Source organism: Balaenoptera ricei, chromosome 13 (genome assembly GCF_028023285.1).
Source record: "Balaenoptera ricei isolate mBalRic1 chromosome 13, mBalRic1.hap2, whole genome shotgun sequence".
Taxonomy (NCBI): domain Eukaryota; kingdom Metazoa; phylum Chordata; class Mammalia; order Artiodactyla; family Balaenopteridae; genus Balaenoptera; species Balaenoptera ricei.
Genome location: NC_082651.1, coordinates 11,272,557 through 11,291,853, shown reverse-complemented (window position 1 = coordinate 11,291,853; position 19,297 = coordinate 11,272,557).

Sequence of the window (19,297 nt, the reverse complement as noted above, 5' to 3'; positions counted from 1 at the left end):
GCTAGCTCCCTGACCTTGCTCTTAGCAGTATTTTTTTTGGATCTGACTCCAGAAGCAATGGCAAATGAAAGCAAAAGTAAACAAATGGGACTACATCAAACTAAAAAGCTTCTGTACAGCCAAGGAAACCATCAACAAAAAATTTTTAAAAACACTGCATTTCAAAGACTTAGTATGGAAAAAACGTAAAATAGCTCAATTTTTATATTAGTTACATGTTTAAATGATAATGTTTCACATATACTGGGTTAAATAAAATACATTATTAAAATTAATTAATTCTACCTGTTTCATTTTGCTTTTTCTCCTGTGGTTACTAGAATGTTAGACTTCAGCACGCAGCAACTGTGGCTCACGTTATCTTTCTGTCGGACAGCGCTGCTGTGAGGAGAGAAGCTGAGAGGTCATCCAGGAGTGCGGAGAGGAAGGACTCCGAGTGGCGTTTGAAGGGCGGGATGAGAGAGAAAGAAAGAAAGTTGCTCCTATTTTTCCTACCAAGCCCAGCCCTTCCAACAGACTGATGTTCATGGGCACTTGTGCAAAGCAATTGAAAAGCAACTGCATTTTAATTTCCCTCTGTCCCTTCAACTCACTCTTCAGGGCTAGTTCTCATCCTGGATACCAGCCAAGACAGGTGGTCAGGTCATTCTTAGGTGATAAAGACTGGATCCAATGTGGCATCCCTTCTCACTCCCCCCATCCCACCCGCTCCAGCTCCAGCCTGCTGCAGCCCTCTTCCTCCTTGGTCATGTCGCTTCCTGCCAATGCAGTTTCTGATGCTTCCAGGTGAATCAGAGAAGAGGAGGGAATGGCAGTGGGAAAGATTTTACCAGATTTACCAGACGGGTCCTGTGGTGTGATCCGGCGCTGGCAGAGGTGGGAGCTGCCTCTTTCTTAGACAGGTGTTTTCGTTTCTTCTAGGGAGATCCCCAACCCCTTCAAGTGCTTTGCTGCGCACCTGTGACCCACAGACCCGGAGGGAGGTTGTCTCCGTCCACCCTGGCTGCTGACTAAGGAGCCCTGGGAAGCCAGCCTTGCCTCCAGCCCCTCAATGTGGCCCTCTTCCCATGGGAGCCAAGACCACCCCGGGCCCCTCCCACGCTCTCTGGTCCACAGTAAACCTTCCCAGCATCCTTTGCCACGACCCTTGGGGGCTCTAGCAGGAGAGCAGACCACCAGCTGGTCACTCACTCTCTGGGTTTTTCAGGCTGGAATCCCAGACCAGTCCCTGTGTTCCCCAAACTGTGGGGTCACATGTTAGCCTCTTCAAGCAGGCTCCTTAAAGCCCTGCACTTGAAGCAGAGAGTACCCCCTCCCTCCCCTTGGGGATCAGCTCCTGGGGCCCGCCGAACTCCTTCTCATTTCCAACTCTCAGCCTTTTACCCCACGACATGAGCCCACTGTTAGGAGTCTTGTAATTGATTTTCATGGCTTTGTTACCAAAGCTCCAGGGCACAGCGTGCCTGGGGGTTCCCATGAGAACTTCCCTCTCTGCCAGGCCAAAGCTTCCCTAAGTGTGACCTAAAGTGGCGGCCTTGCTGCAGGGATGGCCTCCCTGGGCCCTGTCCGGGTTTCCTCGTCGAGTGAATGCATGGACGGTGGTACACGTGACCTCACAGAGCTTGCTCACTCCCATGAAGGTGGTTCCACTCTGAGCAGTCGCTCTGGTCTCTGTTCTAGAACATTTTCCTTCCCACGCAGCTGCGCACCGGGGCCCTAACATCCTCCATGTCCTCAATCAAGTTCAGAACCAGGCCTCTTGACTTCTAGTAGGTTGCACTTGGCCCCCTCCTCCTTCTACCCAGTGGGGTCCGGCCTCTCCTGTGAAATGCAGCATCTACTGTCCATGGTTGCCTAAACTGACATTTCTGTGCTAACATCCGCTGCACACGTGTGCAGCTAAATGGGCTCTTCCTACACACACTCCCTTCCATGTAGTAGATTTGAACATGTCTCCAGGTCACTGTAGGTTCACATTAGAGTTTCCACATGGCAGATCCCAGAATCTCTGCAAGGCAGGGGTGATGAAACCCGCTCTAGCTTGGCTTGCGGTCCCCTGTCTCTGTTGCAGCTGTCTGTCTAGAAAGCAGTGTGGCACCTTGAGAGGGAAGCAGCCTCCCCTCCCTGGCAGGTTGGGGTGCATGAGGACTCCTTTCAACCCAGAAATAGCCTCTTCAACACCACACTGCTCATTTGGCTCCACTGCGGTCAAAGCAGCGTCTCAGGTGATGTCTCCAACCTGTGCCCCGAGGCCCCTGCCGTCTGGAGGGCTCATGGAAGAGCTTGCTGGAGGAGCAGGAGTTGGGGGTGAAGTGGAAGGGACCATCCCGGGCCAGGACACAGGGAAGGCCGGCGGGGTGGGGGGGATGCAGGCTGGGTGGGTTTTACACAACGGAGGAGAGACGGGAAGGCGGCTGCATCATCACTAGTGCCTGAGGCTGTCCTTGATTAGCCCACCGGTGGGATGGGCTCCAGGTAGGAAAGGCTGGTTTAATCTCTCAGCAGCCCCAAGGGGAGGTACCACAAGTGTGTCTACTTCACAAGTGAGGAGACAGGCTTCTTCGGGGGGTGAAATGACTTGATGCAGCCTCCAGGTGACAGAAGTGGACTTGAACTCATGCTGTGTGACCCACACCCAGCAGACTTCACAGCGCCGGCCGAGGGCTCCTTCCTGAGATCCCTGTTGTCCCTGCCCTACAACTACCATACTATCCACACCAGGGGCCAGGAGTTGGAACAGGCCTTCCCGTGAGCACTTGGTACAGCACTCTTGGACGTGGCAGAGCTGCAGGGGCGGGGACCCAGCTCTGCCCCAGTCAGTCCCACCGTGGGCTCCCTGGGCTCCAGTCCTCCACCACGGACAGAGACTTAAAGGCACCCAGTGACCAGTGGCCCAGCCCAGCACGGGCCGGCGATGGCCAGTCCTGTTCCAGCTGTGGAGTGACGGAAACCCAGATTACATTCCAGGGTCTCTCGCCAGGCTGTACACCCTGGAGCCGGTTGGCGACCCCACCCCTGTGTGTACACGGCCGCTGTGCATCTCCAGCTCCCCACACATCAGAGGCTGGGGCGGGGGTCTCTGCAGTGGGGGAGATGAGATGGTGGGGTCACCGTGACTGTGAGTGAAAGCCCAGGGCTTCACTCTAGGAGATGAGAAATTACTCAAGCTAGCCAATCCACAGGGAGCCCGAGAAACCTAGCTAACCGCTTGCTACACACAAGCTGCCCTCTACAGCTCCAGCTGCCTGGTCCCCGGGTACGAGCCCCTGTGTGGCCTTGCCTGGCAGCTTGCTCCGCCTTGGAGCTGTAAGTAACAGAGTCTGCCTTTCATACATCTGAGGATCTTTGTGTTAGGGCCACCATCAAAGGGACCTTTAAGTCTTAGAAAACAATTGGTGCTGTGAGCAGGAGGGCGGGGCCGTGACCGTTGGCTTCTGGAGAGCTTTGTCGGGAGACCGCTCTTGGTGTATTTATTGGCTCTAGACCATGGTGAGAGGGCTTGGGACAGAACTGGGGCTCGCGTGTCGGGCTTGTTGCTGCTGCTGTGTGCTTGCTGCTCTCCCCTCACCCAAGCGTCCTCAGCATGGGAACCTTCAAATGAAGGGTGCTAACTGGCCAAGCTCTGGGGACCGCCTACCCCCTCAGGTGGCCCACTCTAGGGCCACAGGAGTGATGTGGGTCACCAGAGCAGCACTTTTCTGGGTTGGTTGTTCCAATGTGTCTCCAGCATTTATCCAGGACCTCATCCTGTCTTCAGTGTCATTTTTTAAATTGTCCTTTGGGGCGGGACTCTGGTTTGTCTGTGTGTTTTGGGTGATCCCTGTGGAAAGGTGTGCTGGTTGGACCCCCCCGAGGTAGAGCAATGGGCCCCGTCTCACTGCCGGTGTTGCTCAGGTGGCGCTGGCGGCCTCTGTGTCTTTGTGGCTGCATAACTCACTGCTCTCACCTGCACACTCCCCGCTCCCCAGACCCTCAGGGGTATTGTGAGTTACACATTCTCCCACCCACCCCCAGCCCCTGCCCGAGCCACGTGTGCTTGGGCCTGACTAAGCGCCCCCAAATATTAACATGCAAAGGGACTGATCCCTCAGACTGAGGGCCCAACTGTGCTGTCCCAAGGAGAGGCTGCTAATGCTCTTCTAAATGCAAACCCCCATCTCTGGGAGGGGGAGGCCCTTTCCCCACTCCTTTTCCTTAACCTCCTAGAAGGCCCACACTATCAGTTATCACAGACAAAAGCTAAAAACCACAGCGTTAGGCTGCTAGAAGCCCCCCGAAAGAAAGAAACCTGGATACAGAAGGAGGTTCATATATGTATATATTATATATATATAAATTATGCACCAACCATAAAAATACCTTCCCATTCCCCTTTCCTATATTTAAAGGGAGATATGTCTCAGCTTCTTATATATGAAGACTCATTACACATGAGGCCCTTTACTCACATCTCTCCTTACCTGTATGGATTTTCAATCCTGCCCCCACCCCATAAGGGCTGGAGGCCAGATCGAGGGCATATATTTCCTTGGGACGCATTGACCACAGATTGTCTCATGGGCCAGGCACCTGCCCATCTGGTATGGGGCCCATTTGAAACTAAACTTCCACCATCCAAAACTCCTTCCTCAACGACTGGGTTCTAAGGGTGCATAATTCATCCGGGCTTCCCCAAGGATCCTCTCCAGGAAAGTATAATTATTTCCTCAGAGCCGTTCCCACAGATAGTGTGGACTACCAGAAAGAGAGATAAAAAGACAAAAGGTCCACTCAGTAAATAAAAATCACTGTATCCCATAATGATGAAACCAGCCAATCCTTCATTTGTAATAACACACGCCAGGGGAAAACCGACAGCAGACCAGAAAAGCCTGTCTGGTACAACTACACGCCATGCTATTAACCCTTGGTCTTGTTAATACTGATCTGGGTGCTTTCACTGCTTTGCAATTCAGAGGCCAGAACCCTCCAAATGAGCCACTGTTTCAACCAACCATGGCAAATGCCAAGGCCCGCACGCATTCTATTGTATTAGGCTGGTACACACTCTGAAGCCCAAAGACCCGGCTGGCGTGGCCATCACCAACCAAACCAGCACCAGGAGCCAGGAGCCCCATGGCAATTGCCAGATTGGAGGGCCTGCCCCCAGGCTATGCTAAACTCCTACCTCAGCCACAGGTATCTCAATTGACAAACAACCTGACACCCTCTTAAGAGCCCAAATCAGGCCATATGGTTCCAGCCTATCTGCGGCAAAACCCCTCTCATCACCCATCTGGGCAAAGGCTTGGAACATTGGAAACCATTAGATTCGGCCACGCTTAAACAGGGCCTGAATTGTGCCAGTTGGGTTCTGGAGCTTTGGTCCAGTTACAACAGTATCAAAGATGCTGGGCTCACCTTTGCTGGCTGTGCACCCACAAAGCCCCTTGATTTAAAAGATATTCACAGGACTTTGCTGGTGGCGCAGTGGATAAGAATCCGCCTGCAATGCAGGGGACACGGCTTTGATCCCTGGTCCGGGAAGATCCCACATGCCACAGAGCAGCTAAGCACGTGTGCCACAACTACGGAGCCTGAGCTCTAGAGCCCGTGAGCCACAGCTACTGAGCCCGCAGGCTGCAACTACTGAAGCCTGCGTGCCTAGAGCCCGTGCTCCGCAACAGGAGAAGCCACTGCAATGAGAAGCCCGCACACCACAACGAAGAGTAGCCCCCGCTCACCACAACTAGAGAAAGCCCACGCACAGCAACAAAGACCCAAAACAGCCAAAAAAAAAGATATTCACAAATCAAGCTCCCAGGCTTCAGATTACAAGGAGCTCAGCCACAGAGCCACAGAAACACAACCCACATCAACCCAAGTGGATCTCCGCTTGGAAAGACTACCCCAGTCCCACAATCCACATCCAAGACCTGATTGTTAGAGACGGCTTTGCTCCAGACAATGAGACCATTGCCACAGTGAAGGCCGGGGGCCGCTCCTAAGGGGCTGACAAACTGGACTCAGGGTATTTATAGCTTTTCTTCCCTTGATACTAGGGATTCTATTCTGTTTCCAGAGCTTGCTGTTTGCCTAGCCCATGATCCTGTATACTCCTCGCTCTCTGCCAAAACGTACACCTCTATATTCCCACGCCTGGGGTGAAATCTTGTAGGTGTTACTACTGTCCATGCATTTGCAGCCATGCTCACCACAAGCACCTCCTTCCCCTTGGTCACCAGCAAGTACCACTGTCCTTTGTCCATGTATCTCACTGAACTGTCAGTTCAGACCCTCCAACATCATAGCTGCTGGACCCGCCCCCTCGGCAAGACATTATCGTCATAAAAATGTCACTCGTACTTTTAACATACTTTACAATTCCACCAAGATATTATTAAAGACCCCAAAACATTTCAGATCTGTTTTCTTAGCTAATGCCACATAACTAGGAAACTTGGTTATGGGCCAGCCTATACGGAATCCCTGTATAGATATTTCTTCTTGTTTTCCTACCATTTACAGCAATGTATGCCCTGCGCTCTAAAAGTCTCCTCTACTAGTCAGGCCATTAGTAATACCCCAAATAATCAAGCTCAAAACTGATGCCAAGACATTAAGGGGTCAATTGTAATAGAGTTGTGTTTTGAACACTATCTTGACCCACTTTTGAGGCCGTGGCTAGAGGCTTGTCAGTTCCTTTTCTTGAGAAGATGATTAAGTCCACACTCCAACCACTTCCCTTATCAGGCTCTCCACTGTGGACCGCTACGCATCAGGCCCCGGGACCAGGTGCCACAGGTACCTGCCAACCAGGGACAGGCCCTAGGCCCTGGGGCTTGTAATTCCAAGTTATTCAAATTAGCCAGTCCACGGGGAGCCTGTGAAACCTAGTTAGCTCACCTCACTGGCCACACCCAAGCTGCTCCACAGCTCCCGCTGCCTGTTATTCTGCCCCCAGGTGCGCGTCCCCTGGTGTGGCCCTGCCTGGAGGCCTTCTCCCATTTGGAGCCAAAAGGAACAAAAAATTCTGCTTTTATCTATCCCGGTGTCAATATGCTGTGTCCACTATCAAAAGAATCTTTAAATCTTATAAGACACCAGCAGACCAAACCCTTTCTGGCTCAGGAAACGTTAGGAAGCCATGGACCTGGGAAGGTGTCACGGAGCTTCCAGGGACCCAGCACCTGACCAAAATCTCGGTCTCGAGCAAGGAAGAAGGCGAGGTCGGAGGGCGGGGCAGTATACTGCCTCTAGGGTCAGCCTCAAAGGACAAACTTTGCTGTCTGCCCACATCTGTCCCCTGCTTGTCCTGTGTCAGAACCACCAGACAGACACCATGACAGCCAGGAAGGATAGATCATTCATTCACTCCCTCACTTATTCACACACTTGGTCATTCACTCATTCACTCACTACTTGTTCATCAAACATGTATGCTCTAGGCGCTAAGCATAGAAAGATGACTAAGATTGTTCTTTCCTTGAAAAGCTCCCAGACCTGTTCCATGGGTACCAAATAATTACTACAGGAGAAATGCTGAGTGAATAAAGTGCCAGGAGAGGCCTGGGAAGGAGCTGCCCTGGGAGTGTGGGAAGGAGAGATAGTGGGACTGCACAGGTAGTGGGTACCTGGAGTCGAGAGGCAACAAGTGGAGCAGAGGCGGAAGGTGAATGCACAGATGCAGACAAGGCAAGGAAGGTCCTGATCACCTGTGAGCCTCACATCAGACATCAGTTCAAGGGCAAAATGAGTGCACGTGGACGGAATTCTGGCTGATCTCCAAGGGAGAGAACGATGTGCATCAACAGAGAAAATGAGATGCTGATCAGAGATCTTAGAAAGCAGGGCAGCCTCATGTAGGCAGCGCAGATCATGAACCAGACTCTAGGCACTTCAGAACATGCTGCTTCCCGACCCGCTCACAAGCCCGCAGTCCCCATCCCAGGGCGCAGCTGCGGACGCTTGCTCTGAGGCAGCTCCAGCATCCTCTTAACTGCAGACTAATTCTCATGTGTAGAAACATGAAGGACCAGCAATGCATCCTGAATTAGGCCTCGTTCCCGTTTCTCAAAGGATCTCACCATGTTACCTGATGAGATTCATCTACTCACTCAACAACTGTGATTGAGGACCCTCTCTGTGCCAGCGGTATTCCAGGCTTGGAGAACAAGGCAGGTGTCCCAGAGGGCAAGCGTTCATTAAACAAGTTAATAGTGGATGATTTTCAATTGAAGAAAGTGCCATGAGAAATGATCAGGGGACAGAATAAATGATCTAGGGAGGAGGGTTTCTCAGGGAAGGTCTCTAAGAGATCAGGTGCCTGAGTCCTCCAGGAAGAGGTGATCAGGTGGGGAGAGCACAGAGGTCTGGACGTGGCAACCTGTTTCCTCTGCTCGAGGAGTGGAGAGGAGGGACGGGTGGGGTGGGCAGGGCAGCCGGGCAGCGCTGGGGAGGAGAGGCCACCAGAAGCCTGTAAGCGCAGGCTTGATGTGCCCTGAGCACGGCTGCAGAAAGCACCTCCAGACCAGCACAGAGGCTGCACAGTGGCGGTGGCGAGGAAGGCCTCGGGCTTGGACCAGGGCGGTGGGAGAGAATGGACAGAGGGTGAAATCTTTTGGAGTCTCCACGTGCTTTGGTGTGAGGATGAGGAGAAGGAAGTCAAGCTGCCCAACGGTGTCCACAAATCTGGGGTTCTGGCAGGAGAGCGGCGCCTTCTGGCCTCAGTCTCGCTGCTGCTTTCTAGGGCTCCACACGCCCTCCTTCCCACCATCCACTTATGCACTGGTCCCACCCTGTCCCCCTGCCCCGCCCAGAGCTGCAGTTTCTACTGCTCGTTCAAGGGCTGGGCTCTCTTCTCCACGCCATCAACTCTGTCCATCAGGCCACAGCTGATAAAAACAAACCCAAGTTGTTACTTTTCTCTACTGGACGCATGGGCAGACAGAACCCAGAGCCGGGAGCTAAGAATACAGCTTTCCTTCTGGCCCCAGCTTGTGGGCTTTTGAACCAAGAGTTGGAAGGTTTTTGGTGGCCAGGCACCAGAGTGGTTCCTGCTTTCTGGTGCAGAGAGAACTTGGTGCCCACAAAGACCACAACAAAGTGGAAATGATGCGTCGACACAGGAACAAAGCAATCAACAAGAGAAAGCAGTAAATTACTCTAAGGCTGTATTAATTAATACAAGTGTAGTAGCATTTGAAACCCATGAGAAACTCAGGGTGACATTTGTGTTATGGTGACCTTTCTCAAAATTATAAAAATTATAACCACCGTGTGGGTATGTGCAGGCCTAGCAATGGACACCTTAGCTAAACACTCCTCGCCAGACAGATTTCTTAGGGAAATACTGAACAAGGCCTCAGAAAACTCTAGTACCAAACTTATCACTTATGAATACTGATTTAGCAGTGCTTACAAAGTCCCTGCGGTGTATCCACAAGTTATTCGGAAGTTCCAGGGAGCCAGCTGTCCTTTGCCTGTTAAGAAGAGCAACAACCAGGACTTCCCTGGTGGTGCAGTGGTTAAGAATCCGCCTGCCAATGCAGAGGACGTGGGTTTGATCCCTGATCCAGGAGGATCCTACATGCTGCAGAGCAACTAAGCCCGTGCACCACAACTACTGAGCCTGCGCTCTAGAGCCCGTGAGCCACAACTACTGAAGCCCGCGTACCTAGAGCCCATGCTCTGCAACAAGAGAAGCCACTGCAACGAGAAGCCCACGCACGGCAATGAAGAGTAGCCCCCACTCGCCGCAACTAGAGAAAGCCCGCACGCGCAGCAACGAAGACCCAACACAGCCAAAAAATTTTTTAAAAAAAGAAAAGAAAAGAAATAGAAAACTTAAATGACACAATAAACCAACTAGATCTAACAGACATGTACGGTAAGTCCCCTACATACGAACGAGTTCTGTTTCGAGAACACAGTCATAAGTCCAATTTGTTTTTAAGTCCAACAAATTTAGCCTAGGTACCCAACTAACACAATCGGCTACACAGTACTGTACTGTAGTAGGTTTATAATACTTTTCACACAAATAATACATAAAAAACAAACACAAAAAATAAAGAAAACATTTTTAATCTTACAGTACAGTGCCATGAAAAGTACAATAGTACAGTACAACAGCTGGCATACAGGGGCATGTTCACATCTTTGAAAGCTCACAACTTGAAGGTTCGTATGTAGGGGACTTACTGTACAGAACACTCCACCAAAGAACAACAGAATATACGTTCTTCTCTAGTGCACAAGGGACATTTTCCAGGATAGACCATATGTTAGGCCATAAATTAAGTGTCAATGGATTTAAAGAGATAGATATTATAGAAAACATCTTCTCTGACCCCAATGGGATGAAGTTAGAAATCAGCAACAAGAGAAAAACTGGAAAATCCACAAAATCATGGAAATTAAAAAACACGCTTTTTTTTCTTTTTTCTTTTATTGGAGTAAAATTGCTTTAAAATGTTGTGTTAGTTTCTGCTGTACAATGAAGTGAATCAGTTATATGTATACCTATATCCCCTCCCTCTTGGACCTTCCTCCCACCCCCCCATCTCACCCATCTAGGTCACCACAGAGCACCGAGCTGAGCTCCCTGTGCTATACAGCAGGTTCCCACTAGCTAGCTATTTTACACATGGTAGTGTATTTACGTCAAACCTAATCTCCCAATTCGTCCCACCCTCCCCTTCCCCCCCGTGTCCACATGTCCATTCTCCATGTCCACGTCTCTATTCCTGCCCTGCAAGTAGGTTCATCTGTACCATTTTTCTAGATTCCACATAATGCGTTAATATACGATATTTGTTTTTCTCTTTCTGGCTTACTTCATGCTGTATGACAGACTCCAGGTCCATCCACATCTCTACAAATGACCCAGTTTCATTCCTTTTTATGCCTGAGTAGTATTCCATTGTACATATGTGCCACATCTTCTTTATCCATTCATCTATCATTGGACATTTAGGTTGCTTCCATGTCCTGGCTATTATAAATAGTGCTGCAATGAACACCGGTGTACATGTGTCCTTTAGAATTATGGTTTTCTCTGGGTATATGCCCAGTAGTGGGATTGCTGGGTCGTATGGTAGTTCTGTTTTTAGTTTTTTAAGGAACCTCCATACTGTTCTCCATAGTGGCTGTATCAATTTACATTCCCACCAACAGTGCAAGAGGGTTCCCTTTTCTCCACACCCTCTCCAGCATTTGTTGTTTGTAGATTTTCTGATGATGCCCATTCTAACTGGTGTGAGGTGATACCTCATTGTAGTTTTGATTTGCATTTCTTGAATAATTAGTGATGTTGAGCATCTTTTCATGTGCCTCTTGGCCATCTGTATGTCTTCTTTGGTGAAATGTCTACTTAGATCTTCTGCCCATTTTTTAATTGGTTTGTTTGTTTTTTTGATATTGAGCTCCATGAGCTGTTTGTACATTTTGGAGATTAATCCTTTGCCCGTTGTTTCATTTGCAAATATTTTCTCCCGTTCTGTGGGTTGTCTTTTCATCTTGTTTATGGTTTCCTTTGCTGTGCAAAAGCTTTTAAGTTTCATTAGGTCCCATTTGTTTATTTCTGTTTTTATTTTCATTAGTCTAGGAGGTGTGTCAAAAAGATCTTGCTGTGGTTTATGTCAAAGAGTGTTTTTCCTATGTTTTCCTCTAAGAGTTTTATAGTGTCCGGTCTTACATTTAGGTCTTTAATCCATTTGGAGTTTATTTTTGTGTATGGTGTTAGGTAGTGTTCTAGTTTCATTCTTTTACATGTAGCTGTCCGGTATTCCCAGCACCTCTTATTGAAGAGGCTGTCTTTTCTCCATTAAGCAACACACTTTTAAACAATCAATAAATCAAGAAGAAATCAGAAAGAAAATTAGAAAATGCTCAAAGATAAAAGAAGACTAGAGCACAACATACCAAAAATTATGAGTGTAGTGAAAGCAGTGCTAAGGGGGAAATTTGTAGCTATAACTCTTCTATTACAAAATAAGAAATATCTCAAATAAACAACCTTACTTTACAACTTAAGAAACTAGAAAAAAAGGAACAAACTAAACTCAAAGTTAGGAGAAGGAAAGAAATAATAAAGATTACAGCAGAGATAAATGAAATAGAGAATAGAAAAACAATAGACAAAATCAATGAAACCAGAAGTTGGTTCTTCAAAAAGATCAACAAAATTGATGAACATTTAGACAGATAGACTAAGAAAAAAAGAGAGAAGACTCAAATTACTAAAATCAGAAATTAGAATGGGGAGATAACTACCAACTCTACAGATATAAAAAGGATTATGAGAGTACTGTGAACAACTGTACACCAGCAAATTGGATAATCTGCGTGAAATGGACAAATTCCTAGAAACACAAAGCCTACCAAGACTAAATAACAAAGAAATAGAACATCTGATTAGATCTATTTCTAGTAAGGAATTTGAATCAGTAACGAAGAATATCCCAACAGAAAAGCCCTGGACCTGATGGCTTCACTGGTAAATTCCAGCAAACATTTAAAGAAGAACTAATATGAATCCCTCTCAAATTTTACAAAACATTGAAGAGGAGGGAACACTTCAAACCCCATTCTATGAGGCCAGTAGTACCCTGATATCAAAGCCAGACAAAACCACTACAAGAAAACCATAGACTGATATCCCCTATGAACCCCGATGGAAAAATTCTCAACAAAATACTAGCAAACAGAATTCAGCAGCATATTAAAAGGATTATACACCATGACCAAGTGAGATTTATTCCTGGAATGCAAAGATGGTTCCACATAAGAAAAGCAATCAGTGTAATGCCACATCAACAAAACAAAGGGGAGGAAAACCACATGATCATCTCAGTTGATGCAGAAAAAGCATTTGACAAAATTCAACAAACTTTCATGATAACAACACTCAACAAATTAGGAATAGAAGGAAACTTCTTCAACATAATAAAAGCATATATGAAAAATCCATGATGAACATCATACTCAGTGGTGAAATGCTAGAAGTGTATCCTCTAAGATCAGGAACAAGGTAAGATGCCCAATTTCACCACTTCTATTCAACATGGTACTGGAAGTTCTAGCAAGATCATTTAGGCAAGAAATAAGCATTCAGATTGCAAAGGAAGAAGTAAAATTATCTCTGTTTGTAGATAATATGATCTTACATGTAGAAAACCCTAAATATTCCACCAAAAAAAACCCTGTTAAAACTAATATAGAATGTAAAATGGTTCAGCCACTAAGAAAAACAGTATAGTGGATTTCCTCAATTAGCATGAAAATGCTAACAATTAGCATGAAAATGACCACATGACCCAGCAATTCCACTTCTAGGTATACACCTAAAAGAACTGAAAACAGGGTCTTGAAGAAATATTTGTACACTCAGGTTCATAGCAGCATTCTTCTCAGCAGCTAAATGTGGACGCAACATAGGTGTCCATCTAAGGATAAATGGATAAACAAAATGTGCTATATACATACAGTGGAATATTATTCAGCCCTAAAAAAGAAAGAAATTCTGACACAGCCTACAACATGGATGAACCTTAAGGTCAATATGCTAAGTGAAATAAGCCAGACAAAAAAAAGACAAAATATTCCAATAAAGATGTTAAAAAAAAAAAAAGACAAAATACTGTATGGTTCCAATTATATGAGGTACTTTGAGTAGTCACATTTATAAAGACAGTAAGTATAATGGCAGCTGCCAGGGGCTGGGGATAAGGGGGGTGGGGAATTTTTGCTTAATAGTTATGGAACTGCAGCTTCACAAGAGGAAAAGAGTCACAGGGCTGGACGGTGCTACTGGCTGCACAACAGTGTGAATGTACTCAGTACCACTGAACTGCACACTCAAAAATGGTTAAGATGGTAAATTTTATGTTAAGTGTATTTTACCACAAGTTAAAAAGTTGTTTTCTAAGTAGAATTGTTGGGCAGTTAATGAGAGAATGTATGTAAATTCATGAGCACAGGGAATTACATGAACAAAAGGGATCCCTTATTGTTCACACAATTAGGAACACACACTCCCACACTGTATCACCGGAAGAAAGATGTAAATCTATCGTGTGAACTGCAGGAGATCTCTGGAGAGGGAAAGAGAAATTGTGACTGAGCTGGGCCTGGACTGGTTGTAGAGGAGGGGCCTGGGGGCTGGGAGGGGCTCCTGCAGATGGTAATTGGGACTGGGTGGCAGAAGTGTGAGCAGGCCTTGGGGGTGGAGAGCACAGGGCTGAGGAGCAGGTGAGAGGGTGGCCATGCTCGCGCTTCTCCACCTCCCTGGGCCGGGACTCAGACACAAGCTGCGTGCAGGTGTAGGGTGGGTGAGAGGACCCAGGCCCTCTGAGCCGGAGGTGCTGGAGCCGAGGCCAGAGGTTTTCGTGGAGGCAAGACGGAACCTTCTGGGTTGAAGGCAGCTGCTCAGCACCCAAGGGACCAGGCCTGACTCGAGGCCAGGCCCGAGGGGCTGCCAGGGGGAGTTCTGCTTCTGTCCCCTGCTTCCAAGCTGGGTGGGCCCCCATTCACCCCACAGGCCCAGGAGGTCACCCAAGGGTGGAATGTCCAGAGCAGGCTGGCGGGGTGGGGAGGAGGCAGCTGCCTGCTGCCACCCTGGCCGGCGCCTGGTTCCCATCATGAGATGATGCCAGCTGATGGCACAGTGGGCACGATGGGAGTGAGCCATGGAGGAACAAGTCCTCCAAGGGTGGGCTTCTCCTGGGCTGAGACATTTTACTTGCTGATGAAAACTCTAGGACCTTTCTGAACCTGTTTACTTCCCTGGGATTTCAAGGCCAGGAAAACCCCTTAAAGACTACAAAGTGAAGCAGTGGTGATACACAAGGATAATCCTTTGGTATAGGTCTCAGAGGCCAAATGTGGATCGGTCCCAGAGTTTTGGCACCTTCTGAGTTAAAGGAATTCACTATCAGTGTCTCCTGAGTGACCAGAACAGAAACTCCCACTTGCTGAAAGAGGAAGGGACAGAAACAGGCTCAGGCCCGGGAAGTGACCACCACGAAACCAGGCAGGGATGCAGGGATGTGAATAAAAGCCAGAATGTTCTCTAATGGAATCTGGGTTCAATAAGGGGGAAAATTTATCCTCTCCCTTATTGGACCCAGAATGAAGGTGTGTGAAAGGGCACACACATGGCAATGATGAATCCCAGGGGAATTTTGTGAGCCTCTACTCATACAAACTTCCAAGTCTTGAAGTTTACCTCATGGCAGGCACTGCAAAGGGCACCTGACACATATTACCTCATTTAATTCACAAATATCCCTGTGAGAGAGGGATTACTCTTGCCATTTTATAGACAAGCAAACCAAGGCAAAGAAATCAAGTAATTCATCTGAAGTTGCAGCGAGTATATTTCTATCTACTTCTATTTACTTCTTCTTCTCAGGAGAGATTTTTAACCCAGTTTCCACATTCACACTCTATAAGCTGAGGGCTGGCCAAGGTCTCTCACTAAGTATCTGTTGTATATTCAACATGGGACCAGAGGGAGGGCCGTGACTGTGATAAAATTAGGGGTGCAGCCCTGACCCAATATGTGGCTGTCTTTGTGGAACGCAAGATGCAGAAGAGAAAGCCAGAGACCACAGTTCAGAACGGCCAGATGCCCGAGTGCTCAGGTCCTTCTTGCAGGAAGGAAACCCAGGCAAGAGAACTGTGACAACCAGGGGACCTGAGGCAGCCCAAGCAAGCAAAGAGCCAAGATGTGCTTTCCTGAATGGGGTTTCCAACAACAAGTTCTATGTTCCATGTCCACTATTCAAGAAAAAGTGTCATTTCTCTCCTACCCTCAGCCTCACGTCTCTATGTACTGGTCTGCAGCTTCTTCTTTTCACCTCCAAATTATGCTCTCCTGGTCATGTTCCTGTGTCAGCACATGCATGTCTACTGTGCCTTTTCCAGCTCTGAGCGGGCCTCCCACAGAATGGACACAGCCCTTGTGTGTCTGGGTGACTTGTCCTATTCTGAGTGGATGTGGTCACAGGGCTTCTTGAGAATGGGTTGCCCTTTCCCACAGAGTTGCTCCCTCCCATCAACTGACCAGAGGTGGGGAGGGGATGTCGTGTCTCAGAGGACCTGGTAAGGCCAGGATTCTGGTCCTTCTGATGTTTAAATTGGGGTCTGAATCACCTCCCATGATGCAATGGCTGCTCCACACAGCCACGACTGCTGCCCAAAACAGCTGGGCTGGTCAGATGAGGGCCAGGCCTCGTCCCCAGGGGCTGTGGCACCATCCACCCTGTTCAGCCAGGCTGTGTCCTGCACACTTCTGTGTGCAGCTCTCCGGAGCCTCCTCTGTCATCCAGGTGAAGCAGCGACAAGGTGCCCTCCCTTCCTTGCAAGGGCTTGGCTGCTCTGAGTCATAGACCAAGACCTGGAGCAGCCAAGAGCTCTTCCTCCTTTCTATTCCCCACATCTGGAAAAGCCAGTCTGTTTATAGTGATAGAAATCAATTCACCCAAAGGACACACTTCCTGGCAAGTTCAGGAAACCAGTGGGACACAGCCCCGGTGGAATCTGAAGGTTCCTGGGCTTTCCAGAAACCTGCCTGCATGCTTAATTTCTCCCCCCCTTCTTCCCTTCTCTTCCTCCCCGACCCTCTCTCTCTGTCCTTCAACAAACACTCGTCACCCCTCACATGTACCAGGCACTGTGGTAAGTACTGGGCACCGAAAGGTGAATTAGCAAGTTCCTACTACTCTTCATAAGGGCATGCCATCTTCTTCTGCACCGAGTTTCAAATTCCACTTGGTTGAGGTTTTTTTTATTATTTTTTATTTTTTTAATGCTATTCTTGTCTGCTTACATTCTTTTTATGTATGTATGTATGTATGTATGTATGGCTGTGTTGGGTCTTCGCCTCTGTGCGAGGACCTTCTCCAGTTGTGGCAAGCGGGGGCCACTCTTCATCACGGCCTCTTGTTGCCGAGCACAGGCTCCAGACGCACAGGCTCAGTAATTGTGGCTCACGGGCCGAGCTGCTCTGCGGCATGTGGGATCCTCCCAGACCAGGGCTCGAACCCGCGTCCCCTGCACTGGCAGGCAGACTCTCAACCACTGCGCCACCAGGGAAGCCCCAGTTGAGGTTTTTTATAGTTTTATTGTGTTTTCTGATTTCCGGCTGTCCCAGATATCGAGGGTCCCTACGCTGATTCAGAGAACAATGGACTGGTCCCTGGACCCCTGTTTCTTTAGGCTCTGTCCCAAGTGCTTTGCACTGACCAAGCCTTCCAAGAACTGAAGAAACATGGGCACCTGCTGGAACCCCCTCTCTTCCTTGGAGGAGAACTCACAATGGCTTTGTCAAAGGCCCTCATGGCTGCCACCTGGAATGTTCCCAGGTACAATGGCCTCACCTCCACCACCCAGGCTCCCACATATACCTCCCTCTCCAGCCTGGTCACTTGTGCTCAGACAGCTTGAGCGTGGCACTCAGAGGGTGTGTTTGAGACTGAATGAGTGAATAGGTCACCAGGTAGAAACAGAAACTCCGAGAGGTCACAAGTCTGCCATTCATGACTTCTAAGAGGTTATATGCAGAGATGAAAATATTTGCCTTGATTTGGAAGAATCAGGGAGCATTAGTACAATTTTTCTTTCTATGTTTTCCAAGTGCAAGTGTATTTTTTTCAAAAGAAAATGGAAATGCAGAGAACAGATAGCAAGGGAGGGCCCTCTGGCACGGTAGGTGGGAGGTTAAAGGTTTTTCTTATTTTCTCAGTGTCTGGAGGCAAGTGGCTTCTCTAGAAGGTGGATTCCTGGTCATCCATGAGGGGTCAGTCCCCATGGGGAGGCCTTCGGAGGAAGCCCCAAGTAGAAGTGTGAGTCTGAGAGTGAAAGGCCTGGGATCAAGGCTGTTCCAGGATGCACCTGCTAAATTCTGGTGTTTTCTCAACAATTCTTCTGAGTCTTAGAAGCATGCTGCGTGGCAAAGGCTATTTGAGAGGTGCTGTAAGTGAAACCTGGAAGGGACGTGCTTAACAGGGAGCAGCCTGCAAGCCCCAACCTGCACAGCTTGAGTAGTGAGTCTGCATCCAGGGGACCCACTGGCCCAGCCCTCTCTGTGCATCTGATGCTTCCTGATGTTTTGGGCAACTTGGGCCAAACTCTAGGTGTAACTCACTGGGCAGGCGGTGAGCTCTCCTGCAGAGGGGCAGGGTCCCTACCCCTCTCTGGGGTAGAGAGAATGAACCTGATTATTCTCAGGGCTGAACAGGGGGAAATGACTACGCTTGAGGTATGCTTAGTACTCTTTAAATTTTACCCCTTTCCTCTGAGCCCAGCCTGCCCTTGGCCTTTCCAGCTCTGCATCAGGAGCCACCCTGCTCCCCACAGAGATCAAAGGCTTTCCAGCCTCCAGCACCCTTCCAGGTGCACCCTGCCTCCCTCTTCCTGCACAGACTGCCCTGTCAGCATCTGTCCTGTCTTCTTCTCCCAGAACCCACCATCTGTGCCTATTTCCTTCTGCCCTGGACACCCGTGGCTCTTCTCCCTTCTCCCCCAGCACAGTGGCTCTGACCCCTATCAGGGATTCCCTTATTTATCCTGCAGCCCTCGCAGCAAGTGGAGCAGGGCCTGACCATCCTCCAGGGCCCGTGCCTGCTGTTCCTCTGTAGGGAAGGCCGCCTTCTCCCTCTAGTTAACCACTGCTCACTTGCTCAAGGGTCACTTCCTCCCACAAGCTCCCTCCACCCCTAGGCCAAGCCAGGCTGGGCTGCTGGGTGCCCTTGAGGATCCCTGCAGTCTCCTCCCAGCACCAAACCCTTTACACATTTATCATGCAGTGTTTGATTGATCTCTCTCTCTCCTTTCCCTAGGGTAAGCTTCAAAAAGGCAGGGAGCCACATCCTTGCCAACATTTGTTATATGTGTTCTTTCTGATGATAGCCATTCTGAAAGGTATGAGGTGATATATCACCATGGCTTTGATTTGCATTTCCTGGATTAGTGATGAGCATCTTTTCACGTCCCTTGGCCGTAGGCATTTCCTCTTTGGAAAAATGTATATTCAGTTCTTCTACCCATTTTTAAATCTTTTTTTTTTTTTTTAGTTATATTAGCTGTTTATATATGTTGGATATTAACTCCTTATCGGTCATATAATTTGCAAAAATTTTTCCCATTCAGTAGGTTGCCTTTTCATTTGTCAATGGTTGTCTTTGTTGTGCAAAAGCATTTAAGTTTTATTACTAAGGTCCTATTTGTTTATTTTTGCTTTTATTTCCTTTGCTTTAGGAGACGGATCCAAGAAATATTGCTACGATTTATTTCAAAGAATGTTTTGCCTGTG